At 42.1% G+C, this 17,254-nt stretch overlaps 1 protein-coding gene across 5 annotated transcripts in view; it reads left to right on the forward strand.

Moving 5' to 3' along the window:
• The window catches only part of LOC133389395 (zinc finger protein ZIC 1), a 172,286-nt gene that overhangs the window by 135,568 nt on the left and 19,464 nt on the right, over positions 1 to 17,254 (forward strand). The window contains exons 5-6 of one of the 5 annotated variants that reach the window (XR_009764091.1): positions 238 to 513; positions 4,416 to 4,511. The gene's annotated coding sequence lies outside the window, so the exon portion shown is untranslated. The other 4 variants (XR_009764090.1, XM_061636983.1, XM_061636982.1 and 1 more) reach the window with 4 other exon arrangements.

Genomic DNA, 17,254 nt, shown 5'->3' on the forward strand with positions numbered 1-17,254 from the left:
CTGAAGTGGGAACATTAGGCAGAAGGAACCAGCAACACTTGCCTGAGGAGCTGGATGGAACATTTTAACTTTTTTCTTAATTGCATCTGTAATTATGTTTTGTAATATTGGAAGATTCTTTGGACTGAACAAAAGTAAAAAGTGAGGAATAAACTTATGTATCAAACTATTAATGCAAAGAATTTGAAAATGTATGCTGCAATTGTAACTTCATTCATCTGTTATTTTCTTCTTTAGAAATGGCAATAGTCTGATATTTGCCCCTTCAGCTGACCACTTTATCTCCTTCTCCCAAGGATGCAAGAAAACCAGTTGCCGCTTTACCGAACTTTGAGACGAACCACTGAATAGCACACAAACAAGATGCAACAACTGAATAATTAGCTACGGATACTGAAAGATGAACTTCATGAAATCTGAATCCAATAATATAAATATAACAAATCTGTTTCAACCCAATGCCATGTCTGATTCCTACCATTATAGTGGGCCAAACCAACATCCTGCAATTTGGTAGGGTTGGAAATTTGGCTTCTAGATTCAATCCATCTCAAATAGTTTCTGGGAAGTCTTCTGTTATTTTACTTCAGCAGAATTCTTGTATTAGTTGTGAACTATAGCTATTCATAAGGCAAAGAAGTTATGTTCCTTGTAAAGTATATAATTTAAAAAGCCTGCAAGACTGCCAGCCTTTTGTATGCCAACATTCATAAACTGAAGTGGTAACTGCCAAGTAAAACAACAAATGAATTAATGCATGCATACATACATACATACATACATACACAGGGTGGAGAAGTAAGGGGTTCCATGGGGCCGATCAGGGGCCTACTCTAGCAGCAAGCAATACTGAAGGATCAGAATGACTGTGCTTCACTCATGCTGATCAATAATAAACTCTCCCTAGGACAGGAAGCAAATTGTGTTGGAGCTAGGTATGGAAAGATCTGTCTGTTTCGCTCCTCTCCGTTTCTCATTTTTCCAATGTTAAATTCAGTTCTCTACATTGCTACAGTGATCTGCAAATGTTTTTTTAAAAAAATCTGCATGAAAATTCTCCACCATTTTAGTGTGAACTCCAAATAAACACATTTTTGTAGGCAGTTTTGACTAACATACACACTTTTGCAAGCCATTTCTCATCGTTTCATGCCTTTTGGCTTGTTATTTTCACACATGTATTCATTTTTATGCACACTTTCCCCTAATATATGCATTTCTGTAAATGTTTAGTTAGCAAACTGCACCCCAAAATTCTAATAAATGCAAATTTCAAGGGATGGCTGTGTTTTGGTTCTCATATTGTTTCGGAAAGTGCAAATTTGATCATTTCTGCTTGAAATGCGAACTGAATTGAAATTCTCACCCACCCCTTGTTGGAGCTGGGCAATAGGACTCCCTTTTTTTTGTAGTGAATGGGAGCAATCACTTCACCACTAAATGGTTTACGGGGTGGATTTGGGCTCATAGGACCCTCAGATCAGGGTTCAGGTTCAGATGATAAACTTCCTCTGAGCCCAATTTCCATTGTGAATTTTCATGTTTACATTTGCATCCCATTAGTCATGCCAAATAAGGCTCCATTCTTAACCCTGCTCATCTGAGAGTAAGCCTCATTGAATGAAATAGGACTTACTTGCAGTGGTGGCTGATGCCCATTGGGACCGGTAGAGCGGAAGCCAGAGAGACCAGCATTAGGTTGAGCCAGAGCCAATGACAGGATGAGACAACTAATTCTACTTTGGTCCCCAACTTCATTCCTGTTGAGTTCTTCAAGGGCATGATTGAAACTAAGGAGGAAGGAGCAGCCATGAGAAATTCTACCTCCTGCATTAGTTGTAAGGAAGGAGACAAACAGGTAGAAGCTAACTGGGACCAGACTTGAGGCTGGTGGGGCAGTGCCCCATTCACTGTAATGGAGTAGCCTCCAGTGCTTACTTCTAGGTAGGCAGGGTTAGGATTGCACTGTAGATCACTGACAGAAGTATGTTTCAGTTTAAATCTATGGGCTGCAGCCAACTAAATCATAAGAGTAGGCCCACTGAAATCCATGGACTTAAGTTAGTCATTACTAAGTTATGTCCACTGATTTCACTAGGTCTGCTCTGAGTAAGGCATAGTCACATACAACCCTCTGTCATTTTATGAAGTCCTCCATATATTAAATTACTAAACGGTATATAAATTAAGAAATAAACATAGAAGCTACCTTGACAATTTAGTGGTATATAAATTTAATAATTTTAAATTCTATTACAATTGCTTAACTGAACTGCAGATTGGGCTGCTAGATAAAAACTAGAAAATCACTGATTTAGGGAAAATACTGAATTTAATTGACTAGCCATAGCCATCAATAGTGCAACCCATACTCTGGACAAGAAGCTACTGTAAGGACAGAATATGGAGAAACCGATTGGTTACCTGTTGGAAAGGGTGTGAGACAGGGGTGTATTTTATCACCCTGTTTATTTAATCTATACATAGAATATAGTATATGGAAAGTGGGATTGGACCAAGATGAAGGAGATGTGAAAATTGGAGGGAGAAATATCAATAATTTAAGATATGCAGATCCCATACTACTAGCAGAAACCAATAATGATTTGAAATGAATGCTGATGAAAGTTAAAGAGGAAAGCACAAAAGCAGGACTGCAGCTAAACATCAAGAAGACTAAAGTAATGACAACAGAAGATTTATACAACTTTACAGTTGACAATGAGGACATTGAACTTGTCAAGGATTATCAATACTTTGGCACAGTCATTAACCAAAATGGAGACAATAGTCAAGAAATCAGAAGAAGGCTAGGATGGGGTAGGGCAGCTGTGAGAGAACTAGAAAAGGTCCTCAAATGCAAAGATGAATGATTGAACACTAAAGTCAGGATCATTTAGACCATGATATTCCTGATCTCTATGTATGGATGTGAAAGTTGGACAGTGAAAAAAGCGGATAAGAGAAAAATCAACTCATTTGAAATATGGTGTTGGAGGAGAGTTTTGTGGATACTATGGAGTGCGAAAAAGACAAATAATTGGGTGTTAGAACAAATTAAACCAGAACTATCACTAGAAGCTAAAATGATGAAACTGAGGTTATCATACTTTGGACACAAAATGAGAAGACATGATTCACTAGAAAAAGCAATCATGCTGAGGAAAACAGAAGGGAGTAGAAAAAGAGGAAGGCCAAGCAAGAGATGGATAGATTCCATAAAGGAAGCCACAGACCTGAACTTATAAGATCTGAACAGGGTGATTTACAACAGATGCTACTGGATGTTGCTGATTCATAGGGTTGTCCTAGGTTGTAATTGACTTGAAGGCACATAACACACACACACGCACACAGCCATCAATAAGTACACTGGCATTAACTGTTCCTCAAATGACTAGATGTTCCTCAAATGTTGCAGTTCCTTTTGATTAGAATGTTAGGGCAATGCACTTTTCTGGCAGAGGTGGAGTTTGTGGGAAAAAAGGAAAAGGTCATGGGAAAGAGTTGTGTTTCAGTAAAGGAGATCAAAACCCACTGCTGGACCAAGCCGTGAAACATTTGATTTTCTGTTTATCGTCTTTGATTACCGAGTAGCATAACTAAGACTAGGAAGTACAGATATTGCCAGCCTATTAGTCCTACCATGCAAATACTACTCGTATGTAGGCAATAACCATGGAGAGACTGAGTGGATGGGGACATGCTCTTAGCCCCACCCACAATGCAGGGTCTTCTTCCTTCAGCGACCATGTGTGCAATGCAGAACACAAGATTCACAAGACTGGGGTACCTGGTTGTACCTCTGGCCTTCCAATCTGTTCAAGTTGTGCCCTACATGTTAGTAAAGCTTGCATAGGGCTATAGATGGTGCACATAAGATGCAACTGTACATTTTCCCAGAACAGCAAGTTTGTATATGCCTTTCACTCTTCAACTTTAAAACTTCATTGTTTTGTCCCTTTTTGTTTCACAGTTTCTTGTGTGCAAAATTTCTAGTAAGCCTGCCTTGTATGTAAGCCCTTACCTGGTCACCAAAGGTGACAAGGAATTGCATGCAAGTGAGTGTATGGCATTTCTTGTAGATGCGTGAGCAGGCTAGCAAAGGGGGAATAGAAGTCTTGTCTCTCCTCTGCACTCAGCATAAAAACTGGAGCAAAGAAGCTCCTTCTCCTGTACCCAGCATGGATGCAGCAAACCACTGCAGGAGGAACAAACCTCTCCATTCCTCCTTTGCCAGTCTCCAGCTGGGTAATACATATTTTTGCAGGCTAGTAACTTGTGGGTTTACGTACTAGGCTGTAGTAGGCCAACAGCATAAAACCGCTACTTATTGTAAAAGCTAGGATTATGGATTTAGGTCATACGGTGCTTCTATACTCATGACAAGCCTTAAAGTGATTTGTTACCAACAGGTTCCACCTCTCCCCACCAGGGACCAGTTTCCTCGGGTGTCATGTGAAGGATCTACCATGAAGGAATGCAGATCACAGTGGGAACACATTTGAAGAGTGAGTTAAGAAATGTCAGCACCTGTTAATCCCAAACTGGAACCTTTGTGGAAACCTTACACAACTCGTTTGGTCTTGGCAATCTGCAGCTTGGACTCAAAAAATGCAGGCAGTAGTCCTGTGAATTGGTCTGATTAAAAGCACCACAATTTTCCCACTAACATAACCCATGGACTGGGTGAGGAATAGGATAAAATAATCATGTGGAAATAACCCTTTACCTCTGAGGTGAAATGCAGCATGTCAGCTTCTCCAATCACATTTGTTTTACCTGTCAGGGTTCTGATTTGGACCAAAATTTGATTAAAAAATGTCAGCAGAGGCTGTTCCCTTACTGCAGCCTTCCACAACTTGGTGCCTTCTAGATGTTTCAGATTGCAACTTTCAGCATCCTTAACCATTGACCATGCTGCCTGGGCCTGATGGGAGTTTGAGTCCAGAACATGTGGACAGCACAGGCAAGGCCAGATTAAGGTGGCTGGGGCCCCTGAAGCAGTTCCCAAATTAGGGCACTCCTTCCCCCGAAAAGAATGCATGAAATCAGGTGCCAGAAAATAGGTCTGGAGGTATCTTAAAGACTAATATATTTATCATTATATAAGTTTTCATGGACTACCAAAAATACTCTTGAGCATGTACAGTTTCACAACTACAGAACCAGTAAAACACAAGCAAAAAAATTAAAATAAAATATTGGCAACCTTCATAAACAAAAATAAAATATTCTGAGCATGTAAAGTCTCATGTTTTAAACTCACCTCATTGGTTTTGCTCATTTCATAACTTGGGTCAGTCACAGTCTCTTAGCCTAACCAGCTTCACATGGCTATTGTGAAGATATAATAATAATAATAATAATAAATTTAATTTTTGAGTCGCCTATCTGGCCGAAACCACTCTAGGCGACGTACAACATTAAATTCAACAATACATAATAATACAATACAATACATAATAAAATACAAGGAGGAATAAAATGGCTGCAAAAGAGGACTTGGTGCTTGTATCCTAGGCATCAGGTTTTGGTTCCTTTAATGCATCTCGGTATTACAAAGGTCCATATTTTTCTGAATACTCCATCCCTGCAGATTAGCACAGCTTCAAGGCTTCAACCAATCTTAATCTAGCCTGATTTACCAATGTTTTGCATGTTTTACCAATGCATAAATCCTGCTTTTGTTCAGTTGCACAGAGGATTAATTGCTAAAATGAGTTATCATTGGCCTGTAGCCAGTGGAGGTGGGGGACAATGGAATGAAGAGTGATGTACTTTGATTTTATTATATTTTTACTTCTTACTTTTTTAATTTTATAGATAAAATAGTAAGGAGTCAATACATTATTTTGTCTAATTGCCCAGTAAAAAAAAAAAAAAACACTGCTCGCACTTTCCAGTGTTCTGCCCCAACAGTAAAACCACTGAGATAACTAACAGGATTTTTTAAAGTTACAGAACTTTTAATTAATAATAAGTTAATTGTGCTGAAATTGTTAATGATTTTATACCCCTCTGCCTATGGTAGGCTGCCTATATTTGAGATCTGCTTGTTTTGCGTTGATACTGAACCCCTCATCATAAACCTCCTTCTCCTTCCTCGCAAGAAAGCCTTTATCTCTTACCTGGGAGCAAATCCTATTAAACGCTATGAGATTTACTGCTGAGTAGACATTTTATTTTTTTTATTTATATCCTGCCCTTCCTCCGCAGGAGAGCCCAGGGCGGCAAACAAAAGCACTAAAAACAGTTTAAAACAACATAAAAACAGACTTTAAAACACATTAAAACAAAACATCTTAAAAACAATTTTTTTTAAGCTTTCAAGACATCTTTTTTTAAAAAACATATTAAAAAGCAATTCCAACCACAGACACGTACTGGGATAAGATCTCAACTTACAAGGCTTGTTGAGAAAGGAAGGTCTTCAATAGGCACCAAAAAGATAATAGAGATGGTGCCTGTATAATATTTAAGGGTAGGGAATTCCACAGTGTAGGTGCCACTACACTAAAGGTACAGTTCCTATATTGTACAAAACGGACCTCCTGATAAGAGCACAGTGATCGACTGGGTATATAAGGGATAAGACAGTCTCTCAGGTATCCTGGTCCCAAGCCGTATAGGGCTTTGTACACCAAAACTAATACCTTGGACTTGGCCCGGTAGCAAATAGGAAGCCAGGACAATTCTTTCAGTAGCGGGGTGACATGTTGGTGATACCTGGCCCCAAACGAGCAGTCTCGCCACCACATTTTGCACCAGCTGCAGCTTCTAGACTAACCTCAAGGGCAGCCCCACAGTGCATTACAGTAATCCAGCCTGGAGGTTACCAGTGCATGGACAACAGTGGTCAGCCTATCACAGTCCAGAAATGGCCACAGCTGTCTTACCAGCCGAAGCTGGTAAAAGGCACTCCTAGCCACTGAGGTCACCTAGGCCTCTAGTGACAAAGATGGATCCAGGAGCACCCCCAGACTACAGACCAGCTCTTTCAGAGGCAGTACGATCCCATCCAAAGCAGGCAATTGACCAATTATCTGAACTTGGAAACCACCAACCCACACCGCCTCTGTCTTGCTAGGATTCAGACTCAGTTTATTGGCCCTCATCCAGCCCACCACCGAGTCCAGGCACTGGTCCAGGGCTTGTACGGACTCTCCCAATTCAGATGTTACAGAGAAATAGAGCTGGCTATCATCAGCATACTGCTGACACCTTGCCCCAAAGCTCCTGATGACTGCCCCCAAGGGCTTCATATAGATGTTAAACAGCATAGGGGACAAGATGGTATCCTGCAGCACCCCACAGCTCAACTGCCAGGGGCCCGAAAGATAATTACCCAATGCTATTATCTGAAAACGACCTTGGAGATAGGATCGGAACCACTCTAAAACAGTGCCTTCAATAGCCATCTCACCAAGTCAGCCCAGAAGGATGCCATGGTCAATGGTATCAAAAGCCGCTGAGAGATCAAGTAAGAGTAACAGGGTCACACTCCCCCATCCTTCTCCTGATAAAGGTCATCCCTCAGAGTGACCAAGGCCGATTCAGTCCCATAACCAGGCCTGAACCCAGACTGGAATGGGTCAAGATAATCTGTTTCATCCAAAAGTACTTGCTATTGCTGTGCCACAACCCTCTCAATCACCTGCCCTAAGAAGGGGGTATTTGCAACTGGTCGGTAATTGTTGCAGACCAATGGGTCCAGGATGGGCTTTTTCACAAGCGGCCGAATCACCGCCTCTTTCAGGGTGGCTGGAAGCACTCCCTCCAGCAATGATGCGTTGACCACACCCTGGATCCACTCGGTCAACCCCCCTTGGCAAGCTTTAATAAACCAAGAAGGGTAAGGGTCGAGAGGACACTTTGCTGGCTGCATCATCGCAAATACCTTGTCTATGTCATCAGGCCGCATCAACTGAAACTGTTCCCAAGAATTTGCAGCAGAATTGCACTCATTGGGGAGTACAGTAGATGTGGATGGGGCATCAAGACTGCTATAGAGGTGAGCAACTTTAGCCTCAAAAGTGCCTTGAAAACAATTCACAGTGGGCCTCCCAAGGGTCTAAAACTCCATTTCTTGGAGCTGATGTTAACAGACCCCTGACGATACGGAAAAGCTCCACTGGATGGCTACTTGAGAATGCGATGGAGGCAGAGAAGTGTGCCTTCTTCGCCACCCTCACTACCACATAGTAGGCATGGTTATGGTTTTACTCATGCCTGATCATCCTCACAGCACATCTTTTGCCACTTGCGCTCTAGCCGTCGTCCAGCCTGTTTCATTGCCCTTAGCTCACTGGTGTACCAAGGTGCAGACCAGGCTCCACAATGCTGGAGAGAGCGCTTGGGGGCAACTGTGTCAAGAACCCGGCACACCTCGCTGTTCCACAGCATGACAAAGGCTTCAACAGGGTCACCTGCTCTATCTACTGGGAACTCCCCCAGGGCATTCAGGAATCCAGTGGATTCCATTAGGCTCCAGGAGTGGACCATCTTAATCTGTCCACCACCCCCTGCAGGGAAGGATCAGAGCCATAAGTCTAAACTTCACCAGGAAGTAGTCTGACTATGACAGTGGGGTGACATCCACCACCCCCTATCTCCAGACCACCCCTTCCTCCATCTGGAGCAAAAAACAAGTCGAGGGTGTGCCCTGCCCTGTGTGTCTGGCCAATGACAACTTGAGACAGCCCCATGGTCGTCATGGAGGCCATGAAGTCCCGAGCTGGAACGCTAGAGGTAGCCTCAGGTTGGATGTTGAAATCACCCAGGGCTATCATTCTGGGCTCCTCTAATACCACAGCCAAGATGGCCTCTGCCAGCTCAGTCAGAGAAGCTGCCGGGCAGCAGGGTGGATGGTACACCAGCAGCAACCCTTGTTTACTGTCTCCTTGGCCTGACACCAGGCGCAGGCCCTTGCAGCCAGCTCCAAGACAGAGTGGTTTCCTAGTGACAGAGATGGAAGTTCTGTAGACCACAGCAACTCCTCCCCCCCATCCCTGCAGCCTGTGCTGGTGTTGCACCGAGTATCCAGGTGGGCAAAGCTGGGTGAGATCAACTCCTTCCAGCTCACCCACCCAGGTCTTGATAATGCCCACCAAATCAGCACCTTCATCCACAATCAAATCGTGGATGAGTGTGGTCTTATTGTGTCTAGTGTTAATCTAGTGTTAAACAACAACATACACAGGCCAGTGGGCACAGCAGATGAGCAACGAGGAACCCATCCATGAGAGGAGTGGCAGCAAAGAACAAGGTACAGGTAGCCCCACCCTCGCCTTCTATGGTAATTCACCACCTCCCCATGGCAATACTTCCCTCTACCCACGATCACTGAAATTGGGGTGGCATCACCCATGTCCCTCCTTATTAAGACTCCTCCTAAACAGCTGATATTGACCAACAAGAGTCCACCAACAAAACCTACTTAAGCCAATTATCCCACTAGGCCTCTGCGAGAATTAGCAACAGTCAGACCCACTTAACATTTTCCACACATATTTCTACTCCCCCTCTGTCTCACACCCAGGGAGGGCCAGCCTTCTGCCTGTTACAGACTCTCACTGTGGAGGCATCTGGCAACTTTCTCCTATCATTCAGTTCACTGCACAGGCTCTCGCCCTGCGCAGAAACTACACATGAGTCATACGCCCTCCCCACTACCAATCTCCTCCAGATTGGTTAGAAAGAAGAAAGAAATAGAAGCGGGTATTGCCCATGCCCTTGGGACTCCCTAAGGGGATCCCGAAGGGTAGCCAGGCTTTTATGCATCCTGACCCAGTTAGGAGCTGATGCAAGAGGCTGCGCGATTAACTGCAGCCTTTCTTTGAAGCAAGGGTCAGGCAGGGGGTCCCAGTCCTTGCAGCACTTACCAGGGACTTCAGCTGTCTCAAAAGGCAGCAACCCAGAGGAGCAAGCAGCAAGCACCCAGATGTTCAGATACTCACTCCCAGGTGGGTCTTCTTCAGTCCCCCTCGTGCTGCAGCTGTTCCCCATGCAGACCATTGTATTGTAGGTTAACTATATAGTGAATTCTTAATAACTGTCTAGACTTCAGCTTCTTATTGTGTACTAGCATTTGCAGAAAATAACTTGCAGGGAGTGTCTTATCTCAGATAAAACCTCCAGAGGAAATATGAATCTTGATTGTTAGGAAGAAAGGAAGGGCAAAGAGAGAATCCAGTAGATTTTTTAGAACTACAGAGATTCCTAGGACTAGAAAAGAACAGAAGGAAGAACAAAAAGAACACCAAAAGGAAGGGAGAAACAATTGATCTTCAGGACCCCAGGGATTTCTGTAGGTTCATGTCCAAATAACTCACTCATCACAGTCACTAAAACTGAAAAATGGGAGCATCCTGGCTAGCTTATCTCACAGAAATCGCTAAGAAGGTACCTGCATATTTTGCTTTATAACTTTCCTTCTAATAGGGCTAGAGTACCTGGTGCAATTGCACCATTATAAATCCAGCCATGAGCACAAGGTTGAGGAAATCTGCTTTACTGAATATGTAAGCTGTATTGAAGCATCTCCTCATTGAAGCTATCGCATTTGTAAGCAACATTATTTTTCCAGTCAAAAATTATTTGGATTAAAGTGAACGTCTCACTTTAGCCCATTGCCTTGCAAATTCACTTTCTCTTCTCAAAGCAAGGCCTTGGTCAATGCATTGCAATTGTGTAATAGAAACTGTTGTAATGTAGCAGTGAGCCAAACCCTCACTGTTTTACTACTTATACAGGGTACCACAAAGGTTTTGAATACCTGAAATCAGACATATCACTCCAAGTTTGTCTGTAGGCCAAAGAGAGACAGCAACATAAAATATCCACTAGGAAGTAATTAACACATTAAGGTTTATTTCTTAATAAATCCATAGAGCAAACATGTCTTTTCTGCTTTGGAAAATGTTTCCCCTAAGCTTCAATAGCGGTATGCTAGAAGGGATGGTGATTATATGACCAATTGTTTAGCATGTGTTTTTAAACTGGCTTGTAATTGCCAAATTAATCTCTCCAAGGTATTAAAAGCTTATTTGCACAAGTCTATGCAAGGAGGGGGGAAATCTTGGAAGGGAAAGCAAAACACAGTACCTGAATTGATATAGAGCCATTGCAATAGCAACTATTTGTTTATGGAGCCTGTTGTGGCCCTGGGAACAAGTAAATATAAGCAGCAGGAATCACAAATACAGAGGCTATGCAATTGGAGGCTGTCAGGAAGCAGTATGGTGGCTTCAGGAGTTGAATTCGCCTTGCAAGAGGCTTTGTCTCAGTATGCGTAAGAGGCTTTGGCACTGTATTAGGCCTCTGGGGAAGCCACTTAGCAGGGTGGGGATTATCCAGTGGTTTGTGCTTCCCAATTCACATTAAACTTGCTTCCCTGTCATATGCACAGGTTAATTCTCTGTGTGCCTCTTCTTAGTTTTCTGTGGGCTTCTTTGAATGTGCTGACATATGCTATTTCAAAGTGTGAGGGGGGAGATCCTTAATGCATGTGACTGAATGAATACAAAAACACAGGAAATCTTTGACTAATGACAAAAACACAGAGATGGGTAATTTGGCCAGCCTGAATAATTCTCCTCTGGAGCTGATGTGCTTTGCTTTGGTCGCTTTGACAATCCCATCTAAAATGCAAATGAATTATGCCCGACTATAATAATAGCTTTAAGTGTTGCATGATTCCTCCCATAATATTAGGTTTACTCCTAATGAGGGTTCCCCCCTCCTTTTATTCCCTTCGGTTTGGGTGTACGGCCTACATTCTTTTCCTGAAGCATATCAAGGGTTAAATATTGGTTTAAACTGTGGGAATATTATGCATTGTGAGAATTGCCATGGTTATTCCCTAACACATCACTATCAAAGAACGGCTTTTGCTGGAAAGGAGAGGGGGAAATTGTGGGTACACTTCCTGTCTCTTCAAAATAATTAAGAAAAAGGAAGAAAGCAAGCTGAGACTCCAGAAGCATTTCATATCCATTTGCAATTTCCCTAGAAAAATTAGCGCTCTTCAGAAGTCATGATGATTTTTCTGTTGGATACTGTTTGTCCAAGATTTGTATTATTTTTGTTGTGCTAGCTTGTAGCAGCTAGAAATTTAGAGGGAGAGAAAGCTCTCTTCCTTCACAAAGCGTGGGGTTTTGTGGTTTTAGGTTTTTTAAAAAATCCTGATATCATAAGTCCTCTGACGGATGTGAAGTGCACCAGTCCCAAAGAAACAACAGCAATTGTTTTCTAAGCCCTGTTAAGGCAATAAAAAAAGTTGATTCCTTATGTAGGTCCAAATGTAGCAGCTGGTTTGGGCTTTATGAACCATGAAAAATAGTTCCCATCTGGAAGCTGATGTCGAATAAAGATGCAACAGTAAGTCTGCATCTTATAGGAAATGCATACACATATCCTGCTCAATGGTTTATTTCCATTATAAATGAGAGCAAGATGATACAAAAGTGGTAACCCAAGTCATTTCCTTATCAGATGTCTAAAGGAAATATCGGGAAACAACACCTTCAGTGTTACAGACAATTTTCAATATTTCTCAACCATTGTTCACAAAGCAGAATTTTTCTGTTAGCTTTATTTGTTGAACAGCCAGGTGATTCTGATGTACTTGAGTTGTAGTAATGAAAAAAACACACCTGTTATTCATTATAGGTCTATATTAAATAGTGCACAAATGCTACACTGCAAACAGGAAATTCTCCTGCAAATATGTTCTTATAAAGGAACCCCAGAAGCAGCAGGTGACTGGTTCAACTGCAGTTTAAGTACCACATACCAACATACACCTGAGAAAAGTAGAGCCTGGAAAAGTTCCCTTTTAAAACTACAACTCCCATCATCCCCAGCCAGCATGGCCACTGGATTGGGCTGATGGGAGTTGTAGTTCAAAAAAGGAACTTTTCCAAGCTCTGGAGTCTGGAGATATCTTGATAGGATCAGTTTGCTTGAAAGAGTGCCTTATTCCATATGTGCCCATTGAACAGCTTCGATCTGCAGAACTGGCACTTTAACAAGAGCCACATAATATACATTCCATACTTACAAGGAATCGGTCTTGCCCTGCCCATTGATATTAGGCAAGCATCTTTGCTGAATAGGTTTGGCACCTGGTAAAACCTTTTTGGTTTAGGCAACCATACCCAGACATATAATTTCAACATGCAATTTTGTTATATATATATTTGCTTTAATCTGCTGATTTTGTATATATTGCGATACATTTTATGCCAACTTGTTTTTAACATTTGATTTTATCAGTATTAATGAATATTTTATATATTTTCTTGAAGTGCTTAGAGGTTTTTGCCAATTAAGCCATATACCTGGCATACAGCCATATCCTTGCAATCCATTCCTATAAATCTGTGCTTCTGATGGTGGCACAAAATGGTCCCATGCACCCCATGCAGCATCCTAATCTTGGCATAAGGAGTAGAGTTATGTGGTGCAGACTGCCCACTTTGAGGGAGAGCTCCTCTTTGGCTCTTTGCTTGCAAAAAAGGCCATGTGCAGGATTGCATTGATTTTCCTTAATCTCCTATTTAGCAGTGCCATCCATGGCTTGTCTCTGTGGTGTAGTGGTTAGAGTGCTGGACTAGGACCTGGGAGTCTGGGTTCAAATCCTCACTCAGCCATGAAGCTTGCTGGGTGACCTTGGACCAGTCACAATTTCTCCCCGTAACCTACCTCACAGGGCTGTTATGAGGATAAAATGGAGAGGGAGGAGAACCATGTACACCACTTTAAGTTTGGAGGAAAGGTGGAATAAAAATGCAATAAATAAATAAATCTATCAGTGACAGCAAGGCAACTGATAGCTTAATCCACCTAAAAAAAGGCAGCACGAGCCTTACTCCAAATCTTGATAGAAAAGGGGAGACACATAGATAGGTAAAGGACCCCCCCCCCCGATGTCCTTCTTATTGTGCATTCTTGATTATTTGTGCTCATGATGATATTGGGGCAGTTATAAGCAATCCTGCTTTCAGCACTGCTTCAACATCCAAAACATTTTTGGGGTGGACATGATGCTTCATTCTGGAACTTTCTGTATCACAGATATTCTGGGTGCCCCCTTTTTGTTGTGCTACAGTGTAAGAGTACCTCTCCAAACAGCAATAATGCAGTGACATAAGGGAGTCATCATGGAACAACTAATAAAGCAGATGTGTGGATAGTGGGTAGGCAACCCCCCCTTGAGGTTTAAGAATGTACCTATAGCCAACAGATATTTCTATCAAACTTTAAAAAGCAGGGAAATTGGGCAGCTATAGTGAATGCACCAAGGGAGCAGGAGATCTGACCTCCTCTCTGAGATATTGTACTGCCCTAAAAAATGCAAACACAATTTGGGTTGATCTTTCACTGTCCAATCCACTTGCTGTGTAGCTTGGAAGAATTTGGTAACATGTGCCATTCTTAAATTAATTAAAAATCAGCCATGCATTTTTTTAACTTGTAAACTACGGAAGTTGAAGGCCAAAGTATAGGGTAAGGTAAGTAATACAATTACAGGTATTCTGTGAACACTGCTGCTTTTTAATTAATTTCAACAAATTATGAGACCACTGACAGAAAAAAATCCAACCGGTCTGGAATTTTTTTCTCTTGTTTTACAATTTGACCTCTCAATTCTCTCTGACTGTTTTGTGTATCACCATGAAAACTTAGATGGTTCTTAAGCAAGTGTTTCTGAGTTGAGGACTATATCTTTTGTAAGGTTATGTTTTGAAATGAGCGTATGGGAAGCAGCAGAATGCCATGGGACTATTTTCAATTTAACATTGCAGAATGTGAAAAATCCATACTGGCTATAGTATAGAGCCACTCTCATGGCTGTATAATTAATCCAGCAATAATGCACTATTATTGCTTCAGTAACCTGTTGCAGAATATACCCCCCATCCCCACACACAAAACCAGTCTAGATAGATAGATAGATAGATAGATAGATAGATAGATAGATAGATAGATAGATAGATAGATAGATAGATAGATAGATAGATAGATAGATAGATAGATAGATAGATAGATAGATAGATAGATAGATAGATGTTTATATGGATGCAGGACTATATTATGTTAATCTGGGAACTGAAATGCCAAAGAGCATGTCTTTGTCCAGCGGTTTTAGTGAAGCATGTCATCTATATTCATTACTTCCACATAGATCAGTCTTTTTATCACAAAGGCTGGTATAGCAATATTGCTCCTTTATAGTCTGAAAGCAATCAAGAGAGGCTTTTACCTGGAGGAATTTTAAAAAGTGGTATCCTCCCCCCCCACACACACACACGTAGTCTGAGTTGGAACTTTTCCATTCTACCACCTCCTTTCCATTTTATTCTGCTGCATGTGAGACCCAGTCTTACTTCCACTCAGAGCCAATATACTTTTCTATCTTCCAGCTAAGTCAACTAAAATAAGTTTTCATTTCAGGGACACTCTTGACACAATGATCCATGTGTTGTATGTGGATCTGCCCTTGAAGATAATTTAGAAGTTTCAATTACTGCAGAATATGGCTGCCAGAATGTTAATCGGGTTAGCCAGATGGAAAGAGTTAAGCTGCATTCAGACAGCAGTTTATTCTGTTCTCCTGACATTTCCTTACCTGATGATTTCTGCATTTTGTTTGATCTTTCATGCCATGTAAAAGACACTTCTGGAAATCTAGCAGAATATGGGACATTTAGCGCTCATTTCTGTATTAATTGCTTCAAGGAAAAAAGTTTGCAACCGCATTAACACAGAAAATTGCAGGAGTAAAGTGGCATAAAGTTCTTTCTCACTGTTGTCATGGGGGAATCATGGGGGAACAAGAGTGTGCATGTGCAGAAAGGGTAGGGGAGTAGCGACATGTCCAAGGATATTCATTGTGGTGTTATACCACGCCTACTGGTGTGAATGAAACTTAACACAATATGGCGGTATATCGGTCAAAGAGAGAGCCAGTGTGGTATAGTGGTTAAGGTGCTGGACTACTACCTGGGAGACCAGGAGTCGAATCCCCACACAGCCATGAAGCTCACTGGGTGACCTTGGGCCAGTCACTGCCTCTCAGCCTCAGAGGAAGGCAATGGTAAAACCACCTCTGAATACCGCTTACCATGAAAACCCTATTCATAGCGTCACCATAAGTCGGGATCGACTTGAAGGCAGTCCATTTCCATTTCCATCGGTCAAAAGCCACTGTTCCACAATGCAACAGGTACTGTGGTGTGAAAGGAATGTTAGACATTGGGATAGAAGCCCTACCATTATAATCAGTAAAACTAACACAATAAACCCCATGTCTGAATGCAGCCTTATAGTGGCTGCCTGTTTGCTGTTGAGCCCAACTGAAGATGCCAGTGCTTATCTTTTAAGGCCTAAACGGCTTGGGACTCAGAGATCCGAGGTCCCCCTCCTTATATCAGTCTGTCCATGCCTTAAATCCCCAGAGGGGACTCTTCTCTGCATCATAATGGGAAGTGCATTCCCCTCCCCTTAGCAGTGTGACTGGAGCCAACCTTGGTATCATTGCAGTGCCACATCAAGACTTACCTATTTGCCTGAGCATTTTAGGGATTTTACTGTTTAATCCTCCTGTACTGATGCTCCAACCACTTTTGCCTCTGCCCCCACCCACCATTGGTACATGGCCCCTGAAGATTGCCTATAAGGGAATATATGTCAGGAGAGGGAAACCTGTGCTGTAGGGTGGTCACCACTTGAACAGCAATGTGCAAGCCAATCAGTGCCAAGCAAATGGGCAACTATGCCATGGAAACAGAAGGTATAGAACAACTCCTCTTATCCACACGCATATGGCAGCTTTTGGTCAACAGCCAGAAATCTGGGGTTCTGTATAAGTGTATCTTTTCCTGCAGGAAAAGCTCCTGCTTTGGACGTTTCATGGGAGGTGTGAAAAGAGGCAGAATTAGTCAGTTGAACATACTTTCCCACACATGATTGATTCTTTTATATCAGCCTGAACATACATCTGCTCCAGTGGCTTACAAAATGGCAGCAGCGGCAGGAGAATCACATAGACTGAACAACTGTTCTCTCACAGCTTCTGGGCAGTGTCCAAAAAAACTTCCAATGTTCTGATATGGGAGAGGGGAGAAGAAGATCAGCTCCATAATTCTTGTTTCATGCTTCTCTGTAACATTTGAAGTGGAACTTTTGCACATCCCCTGGCAATAAGATGTGTGAGCTCCCAATGTGGGAACAGCTTGCACTTTTCAAA

The sequence above is a fragment of the Rhineura floridana genome, chromosome 7 (assembly GCF_030035675.1).
Source record: "Rhineura floridana isolate rRhiFlo1 chromosome 7, rRhiFlo1.hap2, whole genome shotgun sequence".
NCBI classification, from domain to species: domain Eukaryota; kingdom Metazoa; phylum Chordata; class Lepidosauria; order Squamata; family Rhineuridae; genus Rhineura; species Rhineura floridana.